Raw genomic sequence first — 25,245 nt, forward strand, 5'->3', positions numbered from 1 at the left:
GTATATATATATATATATATATATATATATATGTATATATATATATATATATATTACATGCAAAATATGTTTATCAATCAATTGGACTCAAGAAAAACACTTCTGAAAAAAAAAAAATCATTCCTGACACATTCTTTGGTGTCACTTGAAAAAAGAAGGGTAGAAAAACAGGTAAATGGAACACTGGTTAAGTGATAACATCATGACCTCATGTAGTTCTTTTAGAAAAAGTATTATTATTCCTTTGTGAATTCATGTAAAACTTTACAGATCTATTACCTTCAAATTTGATGCACTTCAATAGATAATATGTGACCGTGCACCTCAAAACGAACATAAAGTCGCAAACACTAATTTTGCGTGAGGACTGAAAATTAGTGAAATGGGTCAACCTAGCCGAACTTGACTTTTTCATATTTTCTGAAAGCGCGGGTCTTCTTTTACATTATGCTAAAATTTTGTATCATAAAACGGGCAGGAAAGTGTGTTTTTTTTAGCAGTTTATCTCGAACATTTTTGGTAGAATAGTGTGATTAGGTGTGTCTTTAGAATCCCTTTTTCATTTCTGAAAAACCTTGTCCACACTCTTCACTTTCAACTCTAATAACTTTTGAAAAGATAGTGCTACTGCTTTGAAAGTTGGCATTAATCATGGACACAATGTGTTAATAAGGCATGTTTAATTTCAGTTTGATATAATAATCCCTTCAATGTTGTTACTCTGGTAGTTTACTTCCTGTCTTTTGTCCCATTCATCGCACAGCCAGCACGGTTTGGTAAAGATTAAGCGCTTGAGTAGGCACTGTACTTCAGAGCCTCTTTTCTCAGTTCACACTTTTCCTGAGTTTGTGCTTTCTTTCCAATATTTAGGTTAGGAGAGTCCATTTGATTTGAGTTATACATCATTTCAATGCTTAAAGTCTGCTCTTTCAGAATATGGTCTTAACTAAAAATTCATGTCTGGCGACTTTTTGTTTGTTTTGAGGTGCAGGGTCATATATATGACATTATTCCATTTAACTTAGTCAATGAATATCAACAAAGACTGTGTTATTTTTTTATTTACTTTGGCGACTGGCCAATCCGTCATAAATTAAGAACTTGTGACCATTCAAACGCTATAGATCTATAATATGATGAGGTTTTAGGTACGACTCTGAGATTATGAAACCGATGTGCCACAAATTTGCCTCCAACAAACTGAAAACAGAAATACTAAAATGCAGTACCATGCTCCTTATGCCTGTACATTGTAGCTTAAATTGAAAAAAATAAATAATGGATTTAATGACAAAGATTACTATGATTAGAGCACAGACATGACAGCCGAGCGATATCCTAGATGGAAAGATCTCATCAAGACGATTCATCTGTTGTCTCGCATGATATCTTTGTAAATTTCATATGCGATCAAAGCAGTATGCATCAGGTAGAGACTTGAAAAGGGCTCCAAAAGAAGACCAATCACTTCTCCGGTATATTTCCCGAAGAACAGCGTTTGAATCGTCCATTTTTCATCAATAAAATTGCCGACTGTCCACTCCATCCCATTCATGACAATGATGTAAATGAGGCAGGAAAGATTCCACTTAGTTCTCCGAAGATTTGCTCGGGAGTATCGTTGAATGTTAAGCAAGAAAGCCGTCGTTAGCCAGATGACAATCGTGATAACGAAGGAGTAGACGATGGCGGAAACAGATAACATTATATCATCATTCGAGAGCGACTCACCTCTAATGAGGACGCCAAGGGCTGCAGACGTGCAAAAAAAATGTTTTGACTGAATATGCCACAGTTGCTGAGCAGGAGAAGGATATCGTGATCACTGAAATGTCTACCGGGATATTCTGCGGAAACTACAGTCTGAAAAAGGGTATTCCTGTACGTGTTTGACTCTTTAACTAGGAGACTAATTAGAGGAATAAGGAAGACAATCTCGATGCTCCAAATAACTGTATCCTCTTTGTAATGAGAGGAAAGGAAGTTAGGTACTTCGGTAAAGGTAATGCTTAATACAAAGTACAAAATTCCAAGACTTAGGGTGATTGTCCAGGCCCTGTATACATGAGTGAGAATTTCAGGAGATGACCACCCCAGGAGACGTTGCGATTCATCGGTAGTAAACAACTGACGTTGCCGAAACATGTGATTAAAGTAGGATATACAACTTGTTCCCAGAGCTCGCAGTCGCGATGAAAGACTCTGCCTCTGCCATTCTTGGTGTGGACAATCGGTGTCATCCAGTTTCAGCGCAGACTTTGGAATCAGAGCATTCCACATCTTTAGATATAAGGCAATAACAATAATGGTACCCTCGACGAATACGGACGTATATGTCGATTGTCCGAACTCCCATAATGGCCTTAGTGCTATTTAAGACGCAAGGTGGTGTTTCGTAAGAGACATTAACAAGTTGCAGTGGAATGACGACTAGATCAGAGTACATCCACAGTTCGCTAGATACAAATACAGCGACCACGACGCAATTGGTGGCTGTTGCAACAAACACAGCGTCATGATGGCATGCAAAGAACAACATTTCCAATGGAAAATACAGTGAGCACTCAAAAATACCGCTAATTAGAGCAGAGTATGAGTCCCAACATGAAAAGTGTATTGGTACAATACACAGGATAGCAACGATCATCCAAATGCGAAATACATTAAATAAATTCACCATAGAACGGTTAGCGTTGAAGGTAGACTGTTCATCGCGATGATCTTCTTCGATTTTTGTATCGTGCTGGCGGCAAACACTGTTACTAGCTGATGATGAACATGAATCCCTTGGAGGAAAAAAATTCTCCCCCCGAGAGCTGTCATCTGAAGAATGCCCGTCACAAGTTGGCACGTATGCGGCTGCGGCCACTGACACGCTGTCGTATCGGCGACAAAAATTTGAGTCCACTCGGTGAGGTCCATGTAGAGACGATGGTATCGCAGACGACGACGGAGATGGTCCGGGCCTCTGCAGTGTTGTAAATCTACTCCTGTAATGGGCTGAGTTTAACGTGCTACACCCCGGTCGCAGACCGGCTAGTCGGGCACAGTGCTGGCAGCGCATCGGCCATAGAATGCGTCCTTGTCGATGCAATTTTTTCCGATGGTATAAGAGATAAAATCTCAATCCAAAGACGGAGTATTGAATCATTGAAATGCACTCATTAATAAAAGTCTCGATTGCGATTGAAATTACATCTACCTGAAGAAGACTATTTTTTAGGATGGCAAAGCAAAAACCAATGCTACCGAGTAAGCAAATTACCAATGTCGCATCATAGTTGCGTGACGAAACGCCAAATGATCGATTATTCGGCATGCTGTTATGTTCTTATTGATATCAATATTCAGTTTAGTCTTAACCAGCCGTTCGCATTGGTGTCATGCAGGCAAATCGTCGTATATTGTTGGTCATCTCGATTTTAAAGCGCAGTGCTAAGCTTCACACACGTCCTGATCACATGTTTTCTGATCTTGACGTAAGGTCATTCGTTTTCTCGGGCATGCTTCCTTCGCCAGCTGAAGTCACGTATCTGTAAACTGAAAGAGTGTTTCAACTGTGCATACTTATGAGAATTCATTTTGGGGAGTACCATGATTGTTCTCATTGCAACTGATTGACAAATTACCCTACATCGACGTAAATAAGCATTGAATTGATAAGTGTTTAAGTAGTAGCCATGATAAAAAATCATGGGCGTAGATACTCGAGCAGGATTCGAACCTACGACCTCCTGATCATCGGACAGGCGTCATCTCCACTAGACCACCGAGCTTCCGCCCGACAGCAAGTGCTGGTTCTAATCCTTATAGCATGCAGCGGGTACTGCGTAATTCTTCAAATTCATGAAATTCTTCCATTGAGATGTTTTCAGTGGAGATGACGCCTGTCCGGAGATCAGGAGGTTCGAGTTCTGCTCGACGATGATTTTTGTCGAGCCACCGGAGGTGAGGGGAGAATATTAGGGATCGCCTAGGGATCGTCCTTCCGTCCGTCGTCTGTCCGTAACGATACAAAAACTTCAATAACTCTTTACTCTGGGCTTCAATTGCAATCAAACTTCGGGGGAAGAGGGGTCATACAGAGTTTAACATTTTACCACATATGAAGGTCACCTAAAGGTCAAAACTCACAGGCAGGGGTCAATGAACTTTTAGAGCTCGATGTTAAGTTTTTATGGCGCGTTTCTATTATGGGTCATAACTTTTGATCCATAGGTCCGTTTGTGACTATAAAACTTGGATGGTAGATGTTCCTTGGGGAGTGGATAATCACCACAAGGTCAAAGATCACAAGCAGGGGTCAACGAACTTTTAGAGCCCAATGTTAAGTTTTTTATGGCGCGTCATAACTTTTGATCCATAGGTCCGTTTGTGACTAAACTTAGATGATTTATTTTTGTTTTGTTTTGTTTATTCATTTCCATCTGAGAAGATGGCTGGATAGCCCATATTCAGCTAAATTAAGCTGGTCTTCCATGGGGTCCAGTTGGATGTGAGGTGGATGGTAGATGTCCCTTGGGGAGTGGATGGTCACCACAAGGTCAATGGTCACAAGCATGGGTCAACGAACTTTTAGAGCCCAATGTTAAGTATTTATGGCGCGTTTCTATTATGAGTCATAACTTTTGATCCATAGGTCCGTTTGTGACCAAACTTGGATGGTAGATGTCCCTTGGTGAGTGGATGGTCACCACAAGGTCAAAGGTCACAGGCAGGGATCAAGGAACTATAAGGGCCCAATGTTAAATTTTCATGGCACGTTTCTTTTTTGCCATAAATGTTACCCTTTTATATCTCTTTTTATCTGTTATATCTCTTTTTTTTTAATCTGTCATCTCTTTTTTTTAATCTGTTATATCCCATTTGCGTACAATTTCTTGTACGCGAATGGGCGAGACACATTTTAGCACTTGCCTTGTTTTTTATTATTATTACGGCTACTACTAAAACAATAATCAATTCAGTGCTTATTTACGTCGATGTAGGGCAATTTCTCAATCAGTTGCAATGAAAACATCTCGACGGAAGAATGTCAAGAACTTGAATAATTACGCTGTACCCGCTGCATGATACAAGGATTAGAACCAACATTTGCTGTCGGGCGGAAGCTCGGTGGTCTAGTGGAGAATGATGGCGCCTCTCCGGTGATTAGGACATTGTAGGTTCGAATTCTGCTCGAGTATCTCCTCCCATGATTCATTTCATGAATTTGAATAATTACGCAGTACCCGCTGCATGCTATAAGGATTAGTATTCATGTGCAAATTCATGTACAAATGTATTCATTTGGTTGCATACAGTATAAATGTATTCATTTACTGTTGTTGACTAAAATCTGCTGGAATAATTTGATCTATTGCTGATCTGAAATTAGTGATAATCTATTTCTTCTAACACACAGTGTTAACCGCTACCACAATCAAATGACGAAGCCAGGGTATAGAATGAATAAAAATTTGTTCTTGATTCTTGAAAACTTGGTAGAGCTAGAAAACATAATAACTAGATTATAAAACAACAGAATCATTTTGAGGAATTATGTGTTCCAAAGTATTGTATTTACCCAAACATGTTGCTTCAGGGATCAGAGCTGCATAATGAATGCTAACTCAGCTACTGCTACTACATGAAAGAAGTTACCTTGATTCAGGCCCTGGGTACACTTTAAAACAAAAGCTGAAGCTAGACCAAAACTGACACTGTCTATTGTTGTTCAGGAGCAAAGAGAAAGCTTTTCAGCATTGTTTGGATGTTTCCAAATACCAATTCTTGTGTGTAATCTTATACATTATCGACAGTACGGTACCACTTTATGTGTTCGTAACTAAGTATCTTGCTACATCTGTTTAAAAATCACATTTCTATGATAATTATTTCAATTTTCAAATGACCCTGACATTTTCATCTTGAATATTGGTATGGAAAATTAATTTCCATGGCAACTTGGAGTACTAAATTTAGTAGGATTCTTTACGTTCCTATGTACCACTAATATTCAAGACATTCCAGGCAATTATCACTTCAGGTGATACTGTCATGGCAACATGTATAAAACCCGTGAGAAAAAAAAAACATGTTTCCATGGCAACCGTGTACTCAGTTTCTTTCATAAATTGATAAGAAACCGATGGAAGCCCGTTTTCTGTGCTCAAAGATTTCAATATATAAATACTTATATATATATGTATATATATCTTAAATATGATTTTTTTTTCATTTATTTGTCATAATCATTATTGATATGTATTGGGATGGAACCACTCTTGGCCCCAATTGACCATTTAAGGAGTATGGAAGAGATGACAAATGGGACAAATAGGGGTACCAGTGAATTGCAGTTGAATGCCCACAGACGCTATTTCGAAAAATGCACAAAATGCCTGATTTGACCCTTATTTGACCTTGAAATTGACCTTTAGAGGTGATCGTGACCTTGAATTGCAGAAATGATATGTAGAATCACATTCTCTAACCCCGTAAAATCTTCCACATGGGATTCATAACATCAATCAAGTTTTTCAAATTGTAACTGCACTTGACCTTTAACCCGGATGGCGGCCATATTGGATTTCACCAATATGGCGGCCCCAAGGGTTTTTAGTCTTGGCGCCCATCAAAAATCGAAAGAGTATGGTACAAGGGACCTATGAGCCAAATTTGGTGCTTTTGGAAGAATCTGAACCAAACAGCCCATTTTGAGCCCTTCGGCCCCCAACTAACATACAATATACCGGTTTTATAGTCAACTGACTTCAAGAAGCAGACTTCAACTGGTATCAACTGGTACCCAGTGAAACGAATTGGACTGGCATTAGCTAGTACCAGCAAGACCTCAACTGATATCAACTGGTACACAACAAGACTTGAACTGTTATCAACTGGTACAGTGTACCGGTAAGACTTCAATTGGTATCAATTTTAAACCACTAGCATGCAACTGGTACACAGTGAGACTTGAACTGGTATCAACTGGTACTGTCAGTAGACTTTTACTGATATCAACTGGTAACTAGTGCGACTTCAACTGGCACAAACTGGTACCAGTATGGCATCAGCTGGTATCAACTGGTTTCAATGAGAATTGCTTTTTTCCTTACTACAACATTTGGGTTGCCTTCTAGTTTCAACTGCATGGTACCAGCTGAAACCATTTCAGACCAGTTAAAAAAATGTTTACTGATTTGTACTGTTTTTTCCCCCCTGGGATAGATCAGATCAGTCTAACAATTGATGCAACTTGAAACATGGCCACAGACCAGTTATCAACTGGTCGTGGGGACTGGTTCTGTGAAATCCCATGTATTCGCACCGATTGTCCAGTTGATATACATTAGAGACCAATTAAAGTCTACTGGAACCAGTTGCAAATAACTGGCTCCAGTTGAAATTTTTGACTGGTTGTAACTGGTTTTCCATCTGGAACCAATGAAACCACCAAAGGAAACTCATGAATATCTTGTCGATGCGTGTGTAAGTTGGGAATAGATTTTCTCCTGTCTTTTTTTCAGTCATATTCTCATGTATTCGATTTTCACTATTCTCATTTATCACCAGCTGAAACGTGAGAAATGCAACACTGTCCGTCCTTCCTTGTAGTGACTTGCCCTAGTATGTAGCTACTCGTAGAACTTCGTCCTCGATGTAAGTGTTTTGGCCTGCTTGTAAATAATCCAAGGGCAATGTGAGCGATAGTCTGTACTCGGAGTAACTTATTCTGGTCTCTTTAAGTACTCTCATATTGATAAAGCATGGGCGTACTATTTTGCAACAACTAGATATCTACCCACTCAAAATTGTCACAAAAAAAAAGATATTGGTATGGCAGCAGAACAAAATTTTAATAACCAGGCTTTGAAACAGTGTTTCTTGAAATCTCCAAATCACATTTTGTTCAGATCGATTCGTCTAAGGCATTGCTATCAAATGCAACTTGAATGAGACTATACCCAGGTAGAAACTACACTGTTATCACCAACTGCTTCTGGACTCAACATTAAACAAATTGTCAGCAGTTGTAATCTAACTCGAACACAATAAAGTAACAAATTGAAAGAGGAGCTATATCAGAAGGTTCGAAAATGACACAGAAAAGAGAGACTGGTGATAATAGTATTATGATTATTGTTACTGCAAATAATTTTGGACAATACACGCAGATAATGACGGGTTCTCGTAAATTCAGTTATAACACCTTGTCTTCTGAATGAAAGACCGTGCGACAAGATTTTGTCGCATTCAGCTTAATATCTGAAAGAAAGTTTTGAACTTGTTGGAACCACAGACAATTTTATGATGCAAAAGAGAAGATATGTTTAAGATGGGAAATAGGATTGTGCGTAACAGCGAGGCACTGTAATCGAGGAAATCTATTTTTACGTTGCTGAGAGAAATTTGATTGTTTCATCAAACATTGTATTCAAGATTGAAAAGACCCCATACCTTGATCATCTATAAATCATCGCAATTTCTTCAGGTCTATGTGGTGTTCTCCTAGCCAGAATAAATCGATTCACCCTTGCAGTGCTTGAAATCACGTGACCAATATGGTGCACACCTAAATGAATTTCTATAACTAACTTCATCAAACATATACAGTGTACACACCCACACACACACACACACACACACACAAACACACACACACACACACAAACACAAACACAAACACTCAACCACATGCACATGCACACTTTAAAACAAAGAAACACATTTCTGCAGATTCTTCTGAATTATGTCTGCAGACTAGACACCCTTAGTTTGTGTTTGTGCCATTCTTTTTATTCATTTCTTTAAATAAGTAATCCGTGACATGGTGTAGACTTGTAAGAAGCAGCAGGTGAAGTTACGCGGTGCATGGAAACACGTTTTACAGATTAATCGCCACAATCTCAGATTGAGTTTTTTGCCTCGGAGAAATGACCGTCCATAACAAAAGAGGTCCTTGACTATGCATCCATTAACGTTAAAATTCAGTACATTCATAATCTTGAAAACCAATGACAAGCTTGTGCAATGTGATCGCGGTTATATAATTGCCAATTACTTTCTTAAAAATTTGAATGAAGTACTTCTTCTGTTAGTGTACCTTCAATATGACACAGGTTTATATCTTGACTTCGCATATTTTTATACATACTAAGAGTGACATTCTTTTTTTCGGAAAGATATATAATATTGACACATTCCACTCTAATATTTTTTTTCTCATGTCAATTTATCAAAGGCCACATGATATTATTTCGTTCTAATCTCCATTCATATATTTGCAAGCATGTTTATTAAATCCGAGTATACAGGAATGTCTTGGGCTTACTGGATTAAAGAACAAGCACAATAAATCAAAAGGACATGAAATGAAGAAACATGCTCAGACTCTTGTTGATATAATGTTAGCAAAAACAAGACATATACAAAATAAATCAAAAAGGAAATAGCCGCGACCACTTACTTTCAGATTTGTTTATAGTACACAATTTACAATTTACGTTTTGCAAGAGTCAGACTTTTCGCTACGAAACGAAATGTGTTAACGAAGTTTCTGTGTAAATGCATGAATATAAATTCCCTGATTGTAAATTCTTTTCTTCACATTTATAGTTGCTGAATGATGTTGGATTAGCTTGGATTAGATTTTGATTTCTAGAAAACTAATCTAGTCAGGCCTTCTTGTAAAGGTGATTCCGTCAAGAATATCTCTTCGACTTAACATTCTGATAATTAGATGATACTATTTTGATATGTACTTTTTCACGTTGAAACGTTTTCTGGGGCAATCCTCTTAGTTGAGTCCTTTTTAGTCTTAGTCCTTTTGAAGATGGTTCCCTAAATTTAAATTATTTTGTTAACAGAGTTTCCTCTGTTCGTGTGTATTCACTTTGACGTAATACTTAAAGCAGGAGCGGATCCAGGAATTCCGTAAAGGGGAGGCGCCTTTACAAAATTAACAGGGGTGAACGCACCCCTAACCAAAAATAAATAAATAAATAAATAAAATAAAATAAATAAGGGGCGCCCGCCTGCTGCGTCCCCCTCTGGATCCGTCATTGCCTAAGTGTGTTCGTACGTATGAATTGAATATTCATATTCCTGGGCATATACATACACTTACCTAAATTTCACTACGCTGCAATGATGAAGAATTGCAGAAATAGAAAAGTTTATTGAACTGAACCAAAGAATTCTGGAAATATGTTTTTACACTCAAAATCTGTGTATTAATGAATGGAACACGAGAAAAAAACACTCCTGAAAAAAAATAATTCCTGATTGATCATCACTCCGACACATTCTTTGATGTCATTTGAAAAAGAAGCGAAAAAGACAGGTAAATGGAAGACTGGTTTACCAGCGATAACATCATGACCTCATGAAGTTCTTTTGGAAAGAGTATGACCTCATGTAGTTCCCTTGATTCTATGTTATTAGACAAGTTTTCTGTATGAAAATGGTTCCCTAAATGTCAATTATTTTGTTAGAATAGTTTCCTCTTTTCGTGTGTATTCACTTTGACGTAATTCTTAAAAGTCCCTGTTCGTACGTGTGAATTGACTATTCGTATTCCTGTGCATATAAATAGACTTACCTAGATTTCATTACGTTGCAATGATAAAGAATTGCAGAAATAGAAAAAGTTTAGTGCGCTGATCAAAAAAAAAAAATCTGTAAATATCATTTTTACATACAAAATCTGTTTATTAATCAATGAAACACAGGAAAAACACTGCTGAAAAAAGAAAATATCATTCTTGATTGATCATCACTCCCACACATTCTTTGATGTCACTTGAATCAAGAAGGGTACAAAGACAGGTAAATTGAAAATTGGTTAAGTGATAACAACATGACCTCATGTAGTTTGTTTAGAAAAAAACATGACCTCATGTATTTCTTTTAGAAAAAAACCATTATCAATGTTTTGTGAATTCATGTAAAACTTTACAGATCTATTCATAGTACTTTCAATTTTGATGCACTTTGATACATTGTACGTAGATGTTATTATTCCAATTTAACTCAGTCAATGAACATTAACCAAATACTGTGTTCTTTTTTATTCACTTCAGTGACAGACCAATCATTCTTTACCAAGAATTAAGGACTTGTGGCCATTCAAACGCTTTAAATCTTTAGTGTAATGTGATGAGTATATGGCTTGCGATTAGCTTGAGATTATAATAAAACCAATGTGTCACAAATTTGCCTGCAACAAACTGAAAACAGGAACACTAAAATGCAGAACCATGCTCCTTATGTCTTACTGTATTGAGAAATAACAAAAGTGAATGCATGTAATGACAATGATTAATACAGTTACAACAAAGGCCCAGACATGTCAGCCGAGCAATATCCTAGACGGGAAGATCTCATCAAGACGATTCATCTGTTGTCTCGCATGATACCTTTGTATATTTCATAGGCGATCATTGCAGAATGCAACTGGTACAGACTTGAGAATGGCTCCAAAAGAATACCAATCACTTGCCCTGTAGTTTTCCCGAAGAACATGATTTGAATCACCCAATGTTCTTCCGTAAAGCTACCGATTGCCCACTCCATTCCATTGATAACAATGATGTAAATGAGGCAAGAAAGATTCCACTTGGTTCTCCGAAGATTCGCCCGGGAGTATCGTTGGGTGTTAAGCAGAAAAGCCGTCGTTAGCCAGATAACAACAGTAATGACAAAAGAGTAGACGATTGCGGAGACAGATAACATTGTATTGTCGTTCGAGAGCGAACCACCTCTAACGAGGACGCCCAGAGCTGCAGAAGAGCGAAGAAAGTTCTGACTGAATATCCCGCAGGTGCAGAGCAGAAGAAGGGCATCGTGACCCTTGAATTTTCTTTGTGGAAATCCTCTGGATACAACAGTCAGAGTAAGAGTGTTTCTGTATGTGTTTGACTCCTTTACTAGGAGAAGAAGCAGAGGAATAAGGAAGGTAATCTCGATGCTCCAGATAACTGTATCCTCTTTGTAACGGGATGAAAGAAAGTTAGGTACTTCGATGAAGGTAATGCTCAATGCGCAGTACAAAACTCCAAGACTAAGGATGATTGTCCAGGCCCTGTATACATGAGTGAGAATTTCAGGAGATGACCATCCTAGGAGACGTTGCGATTCATCGGTAGTAAACAACTGACATTGCCGAAACATGTGATTCAAGTAGGATCTACAACTTGTTCCCAGAGCTCGCAGTCGCGATGAAAGACTCTGCCTTTGCCATTCTTGGTGTGGACAATCGGTGTCATCCAGTTTCAGCGCAGACTTTGGAATTAGGGCATTCCACATCTGTAGACATAATGCGATGGCAATAATTGTGCCCTCTGTGTATACTGGTAACATCGTCGATTTTCCGAAGTCGTATAATGTCTTAATAGTGCTATTTAAGAGGCACGGTTTTTCGTAAGAAACATTCATGAGCGGATGCAGTGGCAACATGAAATGTGGCAAGATGACCTGTACACAGTATATCCATAGTCCAGCAGATAGAAATGTAGCGACCACGACGCATTTTGTGTTTGTTGCTACAAGCACAGCGTCGTGATAGCTTGCAAAGAACAACATTGCCACAGGTACTAACAGTAAGCGAGCAATATCGATGACTCCATCGCTTACAAGAGAGTTTGTAGTTTCACACGCAAATTTCCCTGCAATATTACATAGGATACCAACAACGGCCCAGATGCCAAATATGTTGAACAAATTCAGCATAGAACGGTTAGCGCTGAAGTTGGATTGTTCAACAAGGAAATCTTCGTTTCTGATTGAATCGTATCGCCCTTTGTGAGTGGATGAAGCAAAGGAATTTCTTCGAGAAAAATATCTCTCCCTTCGAGAACTGTCATTTGAAGAATGCTCGTCACCTGTTGGCGAGTATGGAGCGTCAGGCACCGAAATATTGTCGTATGGACCGCAAAGAGCAGGATCCACTCGATGAGGTCCATGAGAAGACGATGGTATCGCGGATGACGACGGAGATGGTCCGGGCCTCTGTAGTGTTGTAAATCTACTCCTGCATTGAGCTGCGATGAACGTGCTGCTCTTAGGTTGCAGACCAGTTAGTCGGGCACAGTGCTGGCAGCGCATGGGCCATAGAATACCTCCTTCTAGGTGTAATTTCTTTCGATGGCATAAGAGATATAAACTTAACGCAAAGACTACGAATGATAATATCCCAGTGCACACACTCCTGAAAAATGCGATTGACGATGAAATGCCATCCATCCGAAGAGGAATGATTGATAGGAAGGCAAAGCAAAACCCTGTACCACCGAGTAAACAAATTAACAATGTATCATTATAACTGCGTGACGAAATGTAAAATGATTGACTGTTCTGCATGTTGATCTTTTCCTATGATTTCAGTTCAGTCTTGCAGAGCAGTTTTAGAGATGTCAGATATATCCTTGAATATCGCTTATGCTGCACAAATCATCTCAATAGCATCACCACGATACTCAAGCGTAATGTTTTATCTAACACTCCTCAATGTAGCATATTGCAATCGCGTGATGACATGCAAATGAACGCTTGTTTGGCTGGTGTTCTATTTATATGATTTCAGTTTCGTCTTACAGTTCTCATATGTGTCAGATAAATCGGTGGGTATTGCCTATGCTGCGCAAATCGTCTCTTTAGCATCATCCCGATGCTTCCTTCAAATGAAGGAAGCATACAGCCCAAGAAATCAAATGATCTTACATGGTCAATGGACAAAAAGCACGTGATGTGTCAAGTCGAAACTATTATCGCTGGTTGAGATATCAGGATGTGCGTCAATGTATTGCGCTTTAATATCAAAGTGATGCCATCAGAGACGACTTGTGAAGGATAAGCGATACCCACCGATTTATCTGACACCAATAACGACTGCTTGGTAAGGCTAAACTGAAATCATATCAAAAAAGAATTCATGGCCAGAAATCAATCATTTGGCGGTTCGGCACGCGGCTACAATGCTACATTGCTAATTTGTTTATTCGGCAGCACCGGATTTTGTTTTGCCTTCCTACCTATTATTCCCCTCCGGGTGCAAGGGAAGCACTCTGCATCGGAAATTGCGTTAATTTTCAGGATTGTGTGCACTGAGGCGTTTGCATTCGCAGCCTTTGCATTAAGTTTGTATCTCTTACACCATCGAAAGAAATTGCACGGAGAAGGACGTGTCCTATGGCCGATGCGCTGCCAGCACTGTGCCCGACTCACCGGTCTACTACCGAAGTACAGCACATTTACGGCAGCCCATTACGTAAGTAGATTTTCAACACTGCAGAGGCCCGGACCATCTCCGTCGTCGTCCGCGATACCATCGTCTCCACATGGACCGAACCTCATGTCGGCGCCGAACGCTCCACACGCCCCAGAGAGTGACGAGCATTCGTCCTATGGAAGTTCTCAGGGGGAGAGCTTTTTTCCTCGCAGAAGTGCATATGCCTCATCCACCCATATACGGCGATACGATGCCATTAATAGCGAAGGTTCCCTGGTCGAACAATCCATCTTCAGCGCTAACCGCTCTGTGGTGAATTTATTCAACGTATTTGGCCTCTGGGCGATAGTTGGTATCTTTTGTGTTATCACAGGGAGATTTGCATGTGAGAATTCAAACGTTCTTCTGTTAGTAAGCGGTGAATTCGTTGACTTTGCACGATTGCTGTTAGTACCCGTGGCAATGTTGTTCTTTGCAAATTATCACGATGCTGTGTTTGCAGCAACAACCACAACGTGTGTCATGGTCGCTTCATTTGTGTCAGGTGGACTGTGGATGTACTGTGTGCAGGTCATCTTGCCGCTACAGCCGCTCATAAATATTTCTGACGAGCAACCGTGCCTCCTAAATGGCACTATTAGGACATTATACGACTTCGGAAAATCGACAATGACACCAGTATACACGGAGGGAACCATTATTGCAATTGCATTGTATCTGCAGATGTGGAATGCTCTGATTCCAAAGTCTGCATTAAAACTGGATGGTACCGATCCTCATCAGCACCAAGAATGGCAGGAAGCAAGTATTTTATCGCAACTGAGAGCTGTGATAAAAACTTGTAGGTCATGTTTTAATCACATGCTCTTGCCAGGTGAAATGTTAACTCCGGACGAATCGCAATGGTTGCTCACACTGTCGTCTCATGAAATTCTGACTCATGTATATCGGGCCTGGACAATTACCCTTTTCCTCGGAATCTCGTACTTCACAATGACCATTATTTTTTTCGCGATGCCTAGTATCTTGCCGTCCTTAAATACGGATATAGTTATCTGGAGCATCGAGATTGCCTTCCTTATCCCTCTGCTTCTTCTCCTAGTAAAGGAGTCAAACACTTACAGGAACACCCTTACTCTGACTGTTGTATCCAGAGGATTTCCCGAGAGAAAATTCAAAGGTCATGATGTCCTTCTCCTACTCTGCACCTGCGGGATATTCAGTCACAACTTTTTCCGCTCCTCTGCAGCTGTCGGGTTCCTCGTCAGAGGTGATTCGCTCTCGAATAATGATATAATGTTATCTGTCTCCGCAATCGTTTACTCTTTCGTTATCACAATTGTCATCTGGCTAACGACGGCTTTTCTTCTTAACATCCAACGATACTCCCGAGCAAATCTTCGGAGAACCAAGTGGAATCTTTCCTGCCTCATTTACATCATTGTTATCAATGGGATGGAGTGGGCAATCTGTAGCTTCACGGAGGAACACTGGGTGATTCAAATCAAGTTCTTCGGGAAAACTACAGGACAAGTGATTGGTGTTCTTTTGGAGCCATTTTCAAGTCTGTACCAGTTGCATTCTGCGATGATCGCCTATGAAATTTACAAAGGTATCATGCGAGACAATAGATAATCCTGCGTGTACAGTTTGATCATGACATTAGTCCCCATCGATTTCATTGGTTGGCTGGCCTTTGCCTTGTCCTTGTCTTTGCTATAATCTATATCTGTGTGATTACATCCATTGGATTCTTGTAATTTTGAATGTAAATATACGCATACTTTTGTATCTGCAAATGTCTATGTATACTATGAATGTAATGTACACTACATAAAGAGCAGGGTAGAATTGTCGTGTTGCTGATCTCAATAAATAAAATTTGATGACACATCAGATCTCCTATAAGGATTAAGGTTAAAATATTAGTCTTCATAATCTCTGACTTGCACACGAAAACCATAAGAGTCTGCATGTCAATGTAAAGATCTGAATGGTTTGAATTGTAAGAAGTCCTCAGTATCATACAATTGCCTGTTGCTTTACTGAACAACAACAACAAAAACAAAATCACTCCTTGTTGACGTTGAATTGATTCAATCAAATAAACATATAAAAAGCAACAAAAGTGTCAATTCAGTGCTTATTTACGTCGATGTAGGGTAATTTGTCAATCAGTTTCAATGAAAACATCTCGACGGAAGAATTTTCATGAATTTGAAAAGTGTACGAGTTCGTCAAACTTTGACATGGAAAAGGAAAGTTATGGATTTGCAACATTTCACACCCATGGCAGAAACAATGATTACGGTGAATATAGAAGAATTACAAAGCTCACGATTCTATAGCTTAAACCTCTCACCAACCAACCCACAGATCTGCATTTGATATTCTTCTCCCTTTTTTTGATAAAGTGCATTAGTGAGTAGTAATAAGTCATAGTGATTTTTTTGTGTGAAATTAACTGAGTTTTACACGTTAAACAGGTATATTCAGTTCAGTAATAAATTCATCTTTATCTCTGCAATCCCTTATCAATACAATTTAACAAAATCTAAAGTGTTAGCATCTACGGATGCAATTAATATCATCCGTCTGGCAGTGTTAATCCACTTCCCATTGTTAAAAGTGTTGACGCAATCATTATTTTCTGCCAAGTAGGCCTGACTTGATTAGCTCCCTATGAAAATAGAATACTTAATACTTAGTCCAAGGCAATCCAGAATCAATTAGAAGTTTTGTCGTACCACATAAACAGCCCTTGAAAGCAACTCATGTATGTATGGGAATCCGCCTAACTAAAAAAAAAAAATGGTTTTCATGGATCTTACATTTAGTGTGAAAACTCATTTTTGTTTGATATGGTTTATAGCTTTATTATACCCCCCCCCCCCAAAAAAAAAAAATAAATAAAAAGGGGGAAAATATCACAACACTCATCAATTCCAAAAGGTTTCGTTCTCTCCTTCTTCCCGTCTAAGCTGGAGGGGGAAGGAGGAGGGGTTCTGGGTCAGCCACGCTATATCCCCACTGTACCGTATGTCCCCTCCCCCCCCCCCCCAAAAAAAAAGAAAGAAAAAATACAACGGGACTCTCCGCAATGATAACTTTAAAAATGGCGAATCAATCCAAATACAATTTCAGGGCATGAAACTATAACTCCTTGCCCACATCTTACAGAAACCCCCCATTCGATTTGCTTCTGTTGTCAAAGAGAAATGAGGAGTTTTGTAGAGCATGTCAGGAATCTCTTCCCTCCAAGTTCTGTCTATCATGGTGTTTACACATTAATGTGCAGTTCCAAGAGCATTCATGTGCTAAACTTGGAAGAATCAGACTCATGACATGCTTTACAATAATCCACATTTCTCTGTGACCGCTCAACCAAAATGAATGGGGTTTCCTGCTAAATAGAGCTGAGAATGTGAATAATAACTGATGTTATATTTTAAGACCCTGAAGTAGCAATTGGACAGTTTATTCATATTGGGTGTTATCAATACGAAAATCCCATTATAACTTTTTGCTGGGGACATACTGTATAATAGTCCAAGGGATGAGGAAGAAAATTTTAATTGTTCCTTTGCTGGACAAGGCTTCCAACTCGATATCCCCCGAACAGTTGTTGAACAGAGTAGTGGTAATACCTGACGGAGATGTTAACAAACGTGATACTAAACTGTCAAACAGACTATTAATCCGAAAGAGAAGGTTAAACCCGGGGGTTAAACACTGAGTAGTATACCAGGGCTCTGATTTCGAATGCCATCTCACATAAGGACTCCAGGAAAGATGGTGACAGACATTGTATCTCTTTTTTTTTAATTTGTTTTTAAACATGTAATATCAACAACAGTCTGTGGTTATTTCGCTTGTACATTTTTCTGATTACACAAATAACTTACTTACAGGATTACGTTTCGTGTCCTTTTCCTAGGTCTTTGTCGTATTGTCATGCCAAACGTGAACACATTGATATATTATGTATATGAAAACCAACATTTAAATATAGATTACAGTGATAGAACAAGAAATGCTTCTTGATTATCAAAATAAAATAAAAAAGGGATACATCGGTTTCAAAGATGTGTTCGTGTCTGTTGGCCCATACATGAGTTTTTGTTCCAAAAGTAGTCTACTCTCAGTATTCATGGTATTACCATTTTACCATTTCAAGTACATTACAAAATGCAAATATGTGACAAAATACCTACCGTGTGTATGGAAATAATTATGTTCCCGATGAGACTGCACGTTAAATTTTACATCATCATTTCGTGAACTTTTGTGTGACACAATTACAGATAAAAAGAGCCCACGGACTGATCAATTCTCATGCATAGTTGCAAAGTGACTCAACAATATCATATCAGTATTCAAAATTGTTTATTACCTCTGCCAAGGAAGGAGGAGATTAAGTGGTCATCGGCGTTGGTTTATCTGTTTGCAAAATAACTAAAAAAAAAATTGCGTACGGATTACAACGAAACTTGCATAAAAAGTCAATATTGACACAAGGAATACCTCGTTCAGTTTTGGTAGAAATCCTGAATTTTTATGAATTTTTGAAGGTTTTTTATATTTTGGCATAAAGTCAACGAACTTGGAGTTCAAGCTGTGCCTACTTGAGGTGCTGTGAGCACTAAAGCGCGTGCACTGCTCGGGCAAGCCGCCGTGCAATGATACAAATAAAAGGCTTCTTTTGTGGGAAATTGCATGGGTGGAAAATTTTGCTGGCTTGGCGGAGGTCTGTGCTCTCCGAGTGCATTTCTAGTTTATCTTATTTTCTACCCGGCGAAACGTATTTCTGATAGCTGACTGATACCAGTGACAACCCCACCCTATACCCCACCCCCATACATGTTGAAATGAGCCACTAGTCGCAAAAAAAAAATGATAACAATAACAATGAAATGATAATAGTAATAAAGATAAAATAAAGCAATCTGAAGGCAGAACTCATTTGCAGTTCTATAACAAGGGCCTTTCCTTTCAAAGTTGGACGCTGCCATGATATGAAATACCGATTTCATTTTTGCGCTGACGTAATCGAGTTTTAGAGATATTCTCATATTACAATAACTCGGCCCATGTCATAGCATCCTGCATGGATTAATTCTATCAGTATCGTATTTCTTATGTAACGAGGCAATTACAAACTAAATTATTCATCAAGAGACACTAGACAAAGGGATACGTGAATAAAAAGAAACATCACACGCCTTTTGCTTTCAACTTGGCATTTGAAATAACCCACCTGAATGTGTCATTTGATTAGACCTTCGAAGAGCTATAAACTGTAACTTAAGTTGCAAGCGCAATAGTTGTCGGTTGATATAATGTCCTTACAAAAAACAAATGCATCAAGAGATCAGTTTGAGTGTTATGCAGTGCGTCTTAATTGATAGTGTATTATGAAAGTTATAATACAATATCATTCGAGCTCGCACTGCATTACACTCATGGCATCTCATGACGCATTTGTTCTTACATCTCTCAATTGCCTTGAAGTCTCTTATCTAGGCTTGATTCGTGTCGAGGTTCATCTAACGGAAGTTGATTAATTTGTGGCTATGCGTTGCTGCAGATTTTACTGACTAAATGAGCCGGACCACAATAGGCCCGTGTTGCGACACGGATTGTCGCCCCTACACGGATTGTCGCCTCCTGCTCGGGGCGACAATCCGTGACGGGCGCTGGCGGCACGGATTGTCGCCCCCGTCACGGATTGTCGCCTGGCGACAATCCGTGACGCTTGTGCAGTTCCCAGTTTTTGACCTCGAAGGCGACAATCCGTGTTGGCAAAAAATTTGTTGCGACACGGATTGTCGCCCCGTCACGGATTGTCGCCCCGGGTTCGGGGTGGTTCCTCCGGTGTTAAGGTTTGGTGGGATGGGTATGACTGGTAAGTTATGCGTATATGTGTATGTGTGTGTGTGTGTGTGTGTGTGTGCGTGTGTGTATGTGTGTGTGTGTATTGTGAGCTGCATGATATGTGATGGGTATGATTTGTTGTGTGTGTGTGTGTGTGTGTATGTGTGTGTGTTTGGAGTATAATAATACAATATGTAGAAACTGTGCATGTGTGGTGGTTGTATAGAGGTAGTGGTTTGTTTGTCTGTGTGTATACGTGTGCCTGTATGCTTACGTGTGTATGTGGGATATAGTGGCGCTACTGTGGCAATACAAACGCCTTCAGAGTGTATGAGCACGTGTTTAAAGAATTCACACCAGCGTTGATCTAAAAATAGTATGGGTGTGTCAACCAATATCAGCGGTGAGGCGGGCTAGGCGAGAGAGAGAGACCGAGAGAAAATACATACGAGGGAGGTACCCTCCCCAAATGTTATTTGTCTTTGTTCATTTTTCACTGCAGTCATTTTCTTCCATCAGTCTTGTAAACTAGAACGTCCATACCACTATTCTTTGTCCCAGAATAGGTTTACCATGCTTTATGCATGATCGAATAATTTCCACACGCCGTAAATAATTTGTCAATCGTTAGTTGATTTTAGCACAAACGAACTGCCATTGCACACCACCAATACATACGTAATACAAACAAACACCAACAAACACTCAAACAAATCCTCATAATGCAAATTAACCAACTCAACACTTTTTTTTCTAGATATTTATTGATTTCATTCAAATCATTCATAAATCGACACATTCTGGGTGTAACATGAACAAAAAAAAGTTACAAATGGCAATTCGAAACACAAACAAATCCATTTGTCCTTATTTATACCACAAATAATCTCACTTCAACATAGATAACTCGATTATAGACCAACCCTACTAGTAATTTCTTCACGAGAAAGTTTTGACATGTAGGGCCCTACCAAACCTATATTCCTTGAATATATTGGTTTGGATCATGTAACACCTTCTTACTTACAAGGGCATGTACATAAAAAACACAAATACATTACACAAATCTATTAATGAAATCAGTCATAAAAAAACCCGACCACCCCCTCCCCTCCCCAACCGAAACAAATCTAGGGCCTACATCTATCCTAAATATTAAATCCTACCAACATCTGTCATACCATTTATAACTATCCTTCTTCAAATCCAATCCCCAACCCACTAACCCCTGATTAAACAAAACCTAAATCATCCCACACCCACATTCACCAACCCAAATACATACACACACACACACACACACACACACACACACACACACACACACACGAAGGTTCGTTATTCCGAAGTTTCGTTTTTTTCCGAGGCTTCATTTATCCGAAACACACAATTCCCTATACCTAGAGGTTCGTTGATCCAAAAATGAAATTCGGAATAACGAACCTTCGGAATAATGCGCCTTCGGACGAATGAGCCTTCGGACGAATGAGCCTTCAGAATAACAAACTTTTGCAATAACGAAATGTAACCCCCTTCCCACATACCGACGCACACCCGAACCGATACCACATTCCTTCCTGATGAAACGATTTCCCAATGTTGATAAATAAGACATAATGGACCGTATGCAGAAAAGCAGCATCCGCCCGCACGCAAGCTCCACTCCGAATTCATATACAAATCTGCCAAACAAACTCATCAAATTCAAAGCTGCTGATAAAATCAATATCAACGTTTATGCCAGCAACAGCTTACTAGGTATCCCTCCCCACGCGCAGCTAAAAAACACATACGCAAACAACTGACATAATAAACACATTCTTCCATCACACACACACACACACACACACACACACACACACACACGCACGCACAAACGGACACTAAATTATCATGTTCACGCGCACATACACACTTCCTTGAAACCTCACCATGACTTTTTACATGGCATGTTTGCATGGATGTAGCCATGTAAAGGGCTTTTTACACTTGTGTTTCTTAACCCCGGACTTTCTCTGACCCAGGACTATCGTTAGTCCCGTACCAATTTTTTCAGCTTTTTACACTCGCCAATTAGTCCCGTACTATCTCTTGTCCGGGGCTAAGGAGAAAACTGACCTTTTTACACTCGTATTTCTTAGCCCCGGACTTTCCAAACCACATGAATATTCATAATTACGCTGTGTATTGTACACGTACACCCACGCACCGGCAGCACTTGATGACCTCGTTTCTGATTGGTCAGTGAGGGTCGGACTTCGTCTCCGTCGCTTAGCCCAGGATTATTTTTTCGTTCTGTTTACACTCACTTCGTTGGCACCGCAATTGCGGTGCTAGCACCGCAATTGCGGTGCTAACCCCTGCTATTTTGCAGGGCTAGATAGTACCGTACTATCGGTGGGGCTAGCCCACTTTGGCAAAAACGAGTGTAAACAGAAAGTGGGCTAAGGATAGTCCCGTACCAACGGTGGGGCTAAGGCCCCCCCCCCCCCCCCCTAGCCCCACCGTTGGTCCGGGGCTAAGCAAAATTTTACAAGTGTAAAAAGCCCTATAGTTATGTGTTAGTATTTCAATGATTATGTCCAGAACGATATTACCCAGCAAAATGTGCTTCGAGGGCGGGCGACAATCCGTGCCGCCAACGCCCGTCACGGATTGTCGCCCCGAGTAGGAGGCGACAATCCGTGTAGGGGCGACAATCCGTGTCGCAACAGGCCCTTTCTGGTCTTCCCATCCTACCGACTACAATCTTAAAGGACGAGTTCACCTTCATATACATGTGGATTAAGTGAATGCAGCAATATTATTAGAACACAATAGTGAACCCTAACCTGTCACTGATGTTTGTTAAGGGTAATATCATTCCTCCTTCCTTCTGAAAGAGGCAAGTCAAGCGTTCTTTTATTACACGAGAAGAGTGAAAATGTGTTGAATTTTCGTTATGCTTTCTTTATATCGTTGTACACATATGACATCACAAGTTGTACCAGTCTTCTCAACTAGCAGTACCTGAGCAGAAACTTAAAAAATTAATAAGTTTTGAACTCTCACTGATGTGTTCTATTAATATTGCTGCATTCACTCAATCCACGTGTCTATGAAGGTGGACTTGTCCTTGTAATACAGTAATACAATACCTTTAGTACCGCTGAGCGGTCTACGTTATGGCTCTGAACTTTAATCTGCATCTTTTCTTAACTAATAGAGAAATTCAAAATGCACTGGCCATGTTGTCAATCACAGCCCATGAACACGTGATAACAAATCGTAGTAAGCTATAGATTCTCCTTGCTCTGTGACTTTGCTTATAATGATTTGGAACTGGTTACAAAGATATAAACAAAGAGCAAGTTTAGATATCGTATTGTTTGCATCCGAAATACACATTATCCAATACATGGAAATGTCGGTATAATGCACTTAAACCTTTGAGTGCTTTGAGTACAATTTGTTATGGAAAACCCCATAGCATTGTATGGGGTCCAAGATCCCCATGGCACAACCAGCGCTTGAATAGCGATACTAAACTGCCGTCACTATGACAATCGCCATTGTTAATGTCATAAGAGTGAAGCAATTCTGTTCTGCAAATGTTCATTGTTTTCAAACTCAGAAATGCCATGATATTATAAACATGATACAAAATACAACGGGGTCATTATGAGCTTGACACCCACGAGTCACAGTCCAGCATAAACACTGAGAACAAAAAAAGACGATAAACACAACGCAAGTAAGGCCTACAAGATCGACACTATTGGCGAAAGAGGCCAACAAGTTCGAGATGTACAAATGTAATGTCGAGCTGGTCGGCCTTTTTTACCTAGTGTCAATCTCATGGGCCTTGTTTAATAGTCTTTAACCAACGCTGCCTGGACGTATATCCCCTTTGTGTCAGAATTGAGACTAATCGCGATACAACAACTATCACATCCAGGGGGGCCCAGACCGCCTCTGCTGACGCAGCTCTCGCCGTAGATCACAGTTGCAAACGCCATCACTCAGTTGGGCACACTTAGTTTACATTCGAGGCAGCGGAAGCCTTATCCTAGCCTGGTGGCTTGTTCGTGGACCGCATAACTCGTGGACTAATTTTAGTTGATGTCTAGCTCGTAGGCTGTCCGACTCGTGGGCGATGTGACTCGTGAGCTGTATGTGTATGACTCGAGAGGATGGAGCTCGTGATGTGCACCTAATTAAATTAACGTTGCCTGAGTCAATTCTAGCATGGAAAATGATATACACGATACACGACATAAAAAAAAACAAAAGATGAAACTACATCAAGATATGAGTGGGTTTGAAGATTGATCATCAAACTGACTACACACAAGCGGTGATCACATGTCAAAACCTTCGTTGTTGCTATTGCTATAATATAGAGAGGGAATGTCACGGTTTCATTATGATTGCTATTGTCCACGCGAAACTTTATCACAATGCATCGACATAAGATGTGCTGGCGTTATTGATCGTAAGAGATCCGGGTAAAAACGATACTCGTACAATAGAACGACAATTAGAAGTCGTATAGTCGTAACCTATCATGTCACTCTCGTTTGGAAGATAGACCTAATGCATGTAACCGAATACACAGTTTAAACAAGGATATAGATAGATAGAGAGAACCAGATAATGAAGTTTTCATGCACTTTTTACTGTAGTCAGTCAGGGGTTGTAATATGCTGCTCCATCTACCAGAGTTAGCTTAGAAATAGAGGGGCTCAATTTAATCCGTTGACAAATCAGGAACAAACAAAATTAGGCAGGATGACAAACCAAAAAAAAAATAATAACTGTCATGAAAAGGCCTTTCGTAAGAAATATTTGGCGAGAAAGAATAGCAGAGAGGGAAGTAGAGGAGGAGTATTGAGCGCTAATAGCTGAAAGCTACTCTAGAATTTATTGTGAAAACGAAGTGTCACCAATCGACTGCGAAGAAGTAAGAGAACATGTATCGAAAGAACTTGTGGAACGTTGCCAAAAAAAAAAGTGTACTGGAACTTTTAACGCCAAATAACAAAGTCCATTCTTTCATTCTGAGCAAATACTAACGTTTATTCACTCTTAAAACATCCGAGTCAGAACTGACCCGGAACTGGGTCCGTTGGGGTCATACACCGTTCCGGGTCAGAAATGACAAGGAATGTGATCAGATA

The 25,245-nt window shown here is 39.7% G+C and overlaps 1 non-coding gene across 1 annotated transcript; it reads right to left on the bottom strand.

The window, feature by feature from the left end:
* Positions 1-3,703: 3,703 nt before the first annotated feature.
* On the bottom strand, positions 3,704-3,776 carry Trnai-gau (transfer RNA isoleucine (anticodon GAU)). The gene has a single exon. It is a non-coding gene; the product is annotated as a tRNA-Ile (tRNA).
* Positions 3,777-25,245: the final 21,469 nt, after the last annotated feature.

This window comes from Diadema antillarum, unplaced genomic scaffold (assembly GCF_040938485.1).
Source record: "Diadema antillarum isolate AM-2024a unplaced genomic scaffold, OU_Dant_1.0 scf00000126, whole genome shotgun sequence".
Taxonomy (NCBI): Eukaryota; Metazoa; Echinodermata; class Echinoidea; order Diadematoida; family Diadematidae; genus Diadema; species Diadema antillarum.